Source organism: Mustela nigripes, chromosome 5 (genome assembly GCF_022355385.1).
Source record: "Mustela nigripes isolate SB6536 chromosome 5, MUSNIG.SB6536, whole genome shotgun sequence".
NCBI classification, from domain to species: Eukaryota; Metazoa; Chordata; class Mammalia; order Carnivora; family Mustelidae; genus Mustela; species Mustela nigripes.
Window position 1 is genome coordinate 33796620 of NC_081561.1, and position 7381 is coordinate 33804000.

The following is a 7381-nucleotide window of genomic DNA, read 5'->3' on the forward strand; positions in this document are numbered from 1 at the left end:
TGTCTGTATAACACACACACGTGCCTGCATATGTTCACATGTGTGCTTATGTGTATGTACACATACTTTTGATATTTCTTAAAATCTTCAAATTTTATACAAATGTATAAGATGTAGGCCAGTTAAATTCAACAGGGGATATACTTTTGTATATACTTATCAGTATATATATCTAGTCTATTACTATTCTAGTCTGAACTGTAATAATTTTACAATCACTAAATGTTAACATGATCAAAAATAAAACCACTTTAAAAAGATGGGACTGATGACTCTAACATTAGTTTATACATGAGCCCTTAGGCTTCAGAGTTCTAATATTGATTTTTCAAATAAGCAAATTTTTTATGGAAAAATACTTCAATTTATTTCCTATTTTTAAAATGTAAAAATAAAGAAAAAAGGCATCGGGTATAAATTCTGAATGTCTTCGGTGGGATCAGTCAGGAGCTTTAAATGTCACTCTTTACCACCTTTGTGTGAGGAAAGGGGTGGAGAGCAGGAAGGAAAGGGGGAGGAACTGAGGTGGAGGCTAGGGACACTTATCTACTGAAATCTATGTTGCGAAACACTTTAATGAGCAAGAGAGAGGACCTATTGTCTTAACTGCTCAACACAAGTGGCCTGAGCCTGTCCTAGGTAAGTTAAGCTGTTTTGTGTGCATAGGGCCAACACCCATCCCACAGAGGCACAAATGTAGCCTCTGTGAAGAAGGAAGGGCATCCACCAATGTGGCAAGAATTGGTTACCTTTGGCCTTGGTGAACTTGTGCAGGCATAAAGAGTCCTGGTAGAAGCGGGGACCCCCGCGCCCCAGTCTCATAGCGGTCGGTTTGCAGAAATAACACTATAACACCGCTGTGCTAGTCTCCGGAATACAAACGGAGTTTGAAGTCCCTCTCTCCTGACAAAGCAATTGGAGTTTTTCCAGTGTTAAGTCATGACCCAGGCATGAAGGAAGATGCTGGGGGCAAATAACACAACTGTGAGGAGGGCGATCCCTTTGAACTTCTGGAATACAGAGTTGCCCAGGCCAGCCTGGAAGAGGAAGATGTTGAAGAACAGGAGGAAAATGGTGCTGATGTTGCAGAGAATCACGGTATCCCGGATAACAGCAATCACCAGGATGACAAGAGCCATTCAGAGTAGTTCTAGGAAGGAATTAACAGACCATACGACAGCAGCAGGAACTGAAGGGAGAACACCAGGCTATAGTTACTGGTCTGGAGCATTTCCCTTTTGTGCAATTTGCACCCAGGGGCACATTCCACAGTTTCCCATAAAACAGCACCTAGATTTCTCTCCAGCAGTGAGGGAGAAGCACTAGTTCATCAGAACCAGAGTTGTTTCCCTAGCTTTAAGACAGGGGATTCAAAGACCCCCCTCCATCTGTTGTTCCAGGGATGACATCCTGGCTTCCGCAAACTGGGTTTAAATCCGAGAAGTAAGTAGATGGTGGCTGCAGGCTCCGCCCTCGCTGGGCTAGCCAGTTGTCCTCTGCTCTCTTGAAGTACTCTGTGGTCAGCCCGGTAGCCTTGTTTGGACCCCTGCTCACCTGGGCCCGCTCCCCTCCTTTCTTTACAGCATTGCTGCTCCCAGCTCCTGAGTCTCCCAGCGGCCGCCCGAGGGCTCCTGCCCACACCGCAGGGCCTTGCTAAGGGCCAGCCCCAGGGGAGACACTTGGCCTCTGCTGCAATCCTTATGTTTCCATACCAGGACGGGTGGGGAGGGACAGGAGGAGCTGAGGCGCTCCTTGTGGAAGAAGTACCTGTGGAGGAAGTGGGAGTTGGGAGGCAGCACCTTGGCGTGCTAGGAGCCAGCTGCTCCCAAACCCCGCACTTAATATCCCAGGCCCCGGCAGCTATTTGTTAGTTTCCTGTCTTCTACACTGCTAGCCTATTCCCGTTTTCTTCATTACAGCCTGTGTGTGTGTGTGTGTGATCGTTTAAGCGCATTCATGCTTATATGTGCGTGTGTAGTAACTTACTGTTTTTCTCCCACCACTCCTAAAATGCAAGCTCCACATCTGTTGGAAATTTCTTCATTTATTTTCTTTTGCTATATCCGCAGACCCTAAAAACATGCCTGGTATGTAGGAAGTGCATAGAAAACATATGTTGAACGAATGAAAGATGAATTCAAATGATTTACCTATATTAGCAATCCATATCTCAAACGCATCCTGACCTACTTATGAGGTATGAAATGTATGACTTACATAGAATTAAACATGTGTCTAATCCAAAGACCTATATTTGCAGGAAAGCCAGTATAATTTTTGCATATTATACTGGAAAAAGACAGAATTTTTTTTTTTAGGATTATTTATTTATTTATTTGACAGACAGAGATCACAAGTATGCAGAGAGGCAGGCAGAGAGAGAGGAGGAAGCAGGCTTCCTGCTGAGCAGAGAGCCTGATGCGGGCCTCGATCCCAGGACCCTGGCATCATGACCTGAGCCCAAGGCAGAGGCTTTAACCCACTGAGCCACCCAGGTGCCCGAAAGGATAGAATTTGATTAAATTATATTAAAGGTACATATTTTATATCAATCTAAAATGCTAGCTGTTAAGAAAAATTACTAAAATTACAAAGGTTTTATTAACATTAGAATAGTTACATTATTGAATATGTATGTTGAGATTTTATGAAGACAAACATACCCAACTAGGTAATCCAGTCATTCTGAGAAGAAGTTTATTATAAACTTCTAAATAAAATCAGGCTCACAAGTTTAGGCTTAACATTTTAAAGTAAGGATCTTTTATCACTTAGGGTGTACAGAAACTTTTCATAGAAGGCACTGAGAAATAGTTCACTTGCAAAGTCCATATTCAAAAATAAATATCCTTTGGACAGATAGATAATGATGTGAAAACCGTTTAAGACCTGTTTAAGGTTTTTGAAGTTTGTCCATTACTGCTGATGATAAAGTTTTAAGGAATTTCAATCTTTGGTCAAAAGACTGAGGTCAGCATCTCATTGAAATATCTTTTTAAAAAGCAAATTAGGTAGTACTCTAATCCTTATTCCTGTGTTTAAGGATCATATGAAAGGGTGTGATAAAGAAGAAACCTTGAACCACAGGCTGACTAAACAAAATCATTAAGCTCTATATTAGTCTCAAGAAAAAAACAGTCCAATGAAGTGACAGAGTGTTGCTGACTCAAGAAGTCCTTGACTTTCACAGCTGTCTCCAGTTTCCTAAATATGATTTTAGGTTCATGGTTGGCTAACATTATTAACAGTAGAATTCTAGGATATATATATATATATATATATATATATATATATATATATATATCCAGAAGTACATGAGAAAGGTTTATAAAATTCTTCTGTAAAATTGTAGTGTCACATTCATAAGTTATATTCACACTCACCTTTTTTTACTATGTAATAGAAGGCATTCATCACCATCCAAGACAGCTATAATTGACTCTTTGCAAGATGGTAGACATGCTTGACCATAGCTCCCCTTTTCTCCAAAGTTTAAACTCTACACAGCAAAAATTAAAAATGAGAACATTTTTGAGCAGTGATCCATGCTAGGGTCAAACTTACCTCATTTATCTCCTTAAGGTTATTTTCTATGTAACTGTTGAGTCATGCTAATACACATCCTTTCAGGTTGGAAAAGAGGGAAAAAACTGAGTTATTGAATGTATCTTCTGCAGTACATTTATAAAGGTAGCGTTTATAAAGCCTTGTCAATCTCTCTACTCACATTTAATCTGTCAAATCTATACATGTAAAATTTGAAGCAAAAAGGTTAAGCTACCTGTTGAAAGTTGCATAGCTAGTAAAGGCCAAAACCAAAATTCAAATCTAAGTTGTTCCACTCTCACATTGTTAACCAAAATGTTACATTGAGAGTTCTGTCTTAGTGGTTTAAAATTATTTCTTTTCAGCAGAATGTATAAACTACTGGCCTTAAAAGGAAGACAGTGTTTTCCTTTTTACTGATAGTTTTGTAAATTAAAAGAATAATTGCACATGGAATATTTAAGGAGAATTTCATAATCAATAGATGGCTTATATCAATAAAAATGTCACTGGCTTCAAACAAAAAGTAAAAACCTATAAAACCAAAGAAAATGAGGGAGATGAGGACCATGCAGTTTAAGAAGATGGAAAGCATGTCATTAATGGAACAACAACAACAACAAAAAACTGAATCCAGGGTCAGAAATAAAAAAAAAAATCCAAACAAAAGAATAATTTGGAGTATACATAAGAAACTTAGACAGTCACAACATCTGTCACCTCTATAAATGAGGTTGAAAATAGCTGACATTTTGAAATTCTATTCAGGATTTCAATTGTGTGTAAGGGGGAGTGAAATGCAACTAAATACAATCTATTGATGAAATACAAATAAGTTCACATGTGATGAGTAAATAGAGGAATGAGTATCACTTTCAGATAGTGTATGTTGATATAAGAATCTTCCCAGCATTTTAATATTTTGTGGTAACAAGTACCAGCAGTTGAATGCCATAGAAAGTGTCCCCCAAAAGCAACAGGGTGCTACACATACATGACACAACTCTACTTCACATTTTTTTTTTGTCACAGGCTTTGACTTACAAATGCTATTGGGTGGTCTTCTCTAATCTGTCCATAGTTCAGTATCTTTAGCTCTTACTTACATTCCCTCTGTTGATCTATCTTTACAAATTTTTTTTTTTTTTTTTTTTTTTTTTTTTAGGTAAGGTCATGTATTTAGTACAGTGCTTCACTATTTGAAAATCTCCCATGTTTACCCATACTAGTATTTTTCCTTAGGAATTGGTGTTGACTGGTGACACTGTTCCTAATTCTGCTTTTTCTCCCAATTGGTCCATTTGGCATCATGTAAAATTTTTAGCAACATATACCTCATATATGATAAATAGACCTAAACTGCTATGGAAAGATTTTTAAGATACATGTAGATTTTTAAAGAGAATACATCATAGTATGCGTAGAATGATTGCATTTTGGTATGAAGGAGGAAAAATGAAATTATACCTAGATCTGCTTTTGTATCACATAATATATTTAAAAGGTTTCCAGGTGGATAACACAATGGTAGCTACCTAGGTTTGTATCTCCCAATATTTTCTCCAGAAACAAAAAAAGGAAAAGAAAAGGGAATGTACTAAAAATCATGCCTTCAGCTTTCACAAGTTGAAAATGGAGAATGCCCAAACTGTAAAAGTAAGGAAAATAAGAGAAGTTGCCAGATTCTGGTGTACACTCTATATTAATCCTGCCCTGCTGCAAGGCTTTGTGTTGAACAGAGCAGAGAGAAAGAGAGAGAGAGAAGGAGGAGAAAAGGGAAGGAAGAGGCGGAAAGGGGTGGAGGAGAATGTGCTATGAAGAGAGACCAGGGGAGCTAGTGATAGATCGAAAGTTCATCTTAAACCACCAGTAAAAGTAGGACAAGCATAATAGTGAAAGTACTTTTAAAAAATAAAGCTTCCTGGGATGCCTGGGTGGCTCAGTCGGTTAAGCCACTGCCTTCAGCTCACGTTATGATCCCAGCATCCTGGGATTGAGTCCCATATCGGGCTCCTTCCTCAGCGGGGAGCCTGTTTCTCTCTCTGCCTCTGTCTGCCACTCTGCCTACTTGTGTTCTCTTTCTTTCTCTCTCTCGGACAAATAAATAAATAAAATCTTTTAAAAAAATAAAAAAAAAAGCTTTCAGAAGTGTCACAGCATGATTGTCACAGAAGAAACTTAGTTTCTTACAATACGAAGTGGCTGTCTTTGAGACACAGAGCATCTGAGAGGAAAAAAGAAAAAGAGAGGTACCTCTTGGCAGGGAGAAATAATGGAATATAACTAAAATTTTAAACAAGAATCTCAAGTATCTTTTGAAAATGAATGAAGATCTGAATCTACAAATTAGAGGGCAAATAGGAGAAAATTTTCTCAGAATGATTAGGTCTTAAAAGTATCCCAGTAAAACTATTAATCTTTGAAGAGAGAGATGAAAAAAATAATTAAGTTCTTCAGCAAAAAAAAATCAAATAACTGACAGGGCAAAAATAAATCAGACTGACATTCAATTTTGGAAAGCAACATTCAGAACAAGATCATAATGGAGCAGGATCCACAAAGATTATTAAAAGGAAGTGTGAACCAAGGATTATCTATCTAGTCAAACATTTCTTAAATAAAAAGGTTATAGAAAAAGTTTTAAACGTAGATGGATTTAGGGAATTCTTTACTAATGAGACCTTCTTGGGAAAATTAGAATGAGCTCCATTACAGCAAGAGATACCTGGGGAAACTTCAACAAACGGACAGATACTGAACATTTTAATGTATGCAACTTAAATTTAATGCTGAAAAGCGGAGATGAGGACAGATGATTAATGTACAAAATCTATAAATGGCGACATAGCACAACTTTTTTTAATGGGAGGAAAACGGAGATAGAAGGAATTTGGATGAGCTCATTGATTCTTTTTAAATTGATGTATAGTATTATATTAGCCTTTGACAGATGTATAGGCCAAAGATAGGAAATAAAGGATCCCATTAAAAACCGACAAACCAGGTATTAAAAGTTTGAGTATAGAAACTGGGAACTAAGGGCATTCATGACTTAGAAGTACAAAGGTAGTAACTAGAATAAAAATACAAACCTTCCAAAATACACTTTTTAGTTAAAATGAGACTGTAGCATATAAAGAAGCATGAAATTAAAACATAAAACCTCTAATTATAAAACATGGTTACAGAAATAAAGCCAAAAATATTTGGCAGAAAAATAAACGGGAACGAATGTAGTTTCCCTCTTAAAAAAAGATACTGAATTTCCTCACAAAACAAGATGCGATTATGTTATTTCAAGAGGAAGATGAGGATAAACTGATTTTAAAAAGTCAAAATTTTTTTTAAAGACATATTTTTAAGGAATGTCTAAAGTTATATTAGGCAACTAGAAACCATAAGAAAGTGTGATGGCAATGCTATTTATCAGACCAAGTATAATTTAAGTCCACAAGCTAAAACTTCATTTGACATAGATGTTTTTAAATCACAGTAATTGGGACAGATTAAAGAAGAAAAAAACCTACACAGCTACTGTAATCTGGATATTTTTCAGAGGATTATAGTTTAAGAGTTCAGACACCACATATATTCAAAAATTGAGCAAATTAATATATTATGATGAAAGTCAAGACTCAATTGTTAGAGAATGTAGTTAGATGTTAAAAAAAAAAAGGCAAAAACTAGAATAAACCCCAGGTGTTGGTTTGAATGGGTAGGATCAATAAAAGCTCATTACTTCCTACATCCATCTTTGGAGAGATCCTAGAAACAGTGATCTTCTTGATGTTGGTTTTTAAATCTATTCTCAGTTAAAAGAATAAAAAGAATCAAG

The 7381-nt window shown here is 36.9% G+C and overlaps 1 pseudogene; it reads right to left on the reverse strand.

The window, feature by feature from the left end:
- Positions 1-459: 459 nt before the first annotated feature.
- Positions 460-1231, reverse strand: LOC132018605 (transmembrane protein 138-like; annotated as a pseudogene).
- Between the last annotated feature and the right edge of the window lie 6150 nt (positions 1232-7381).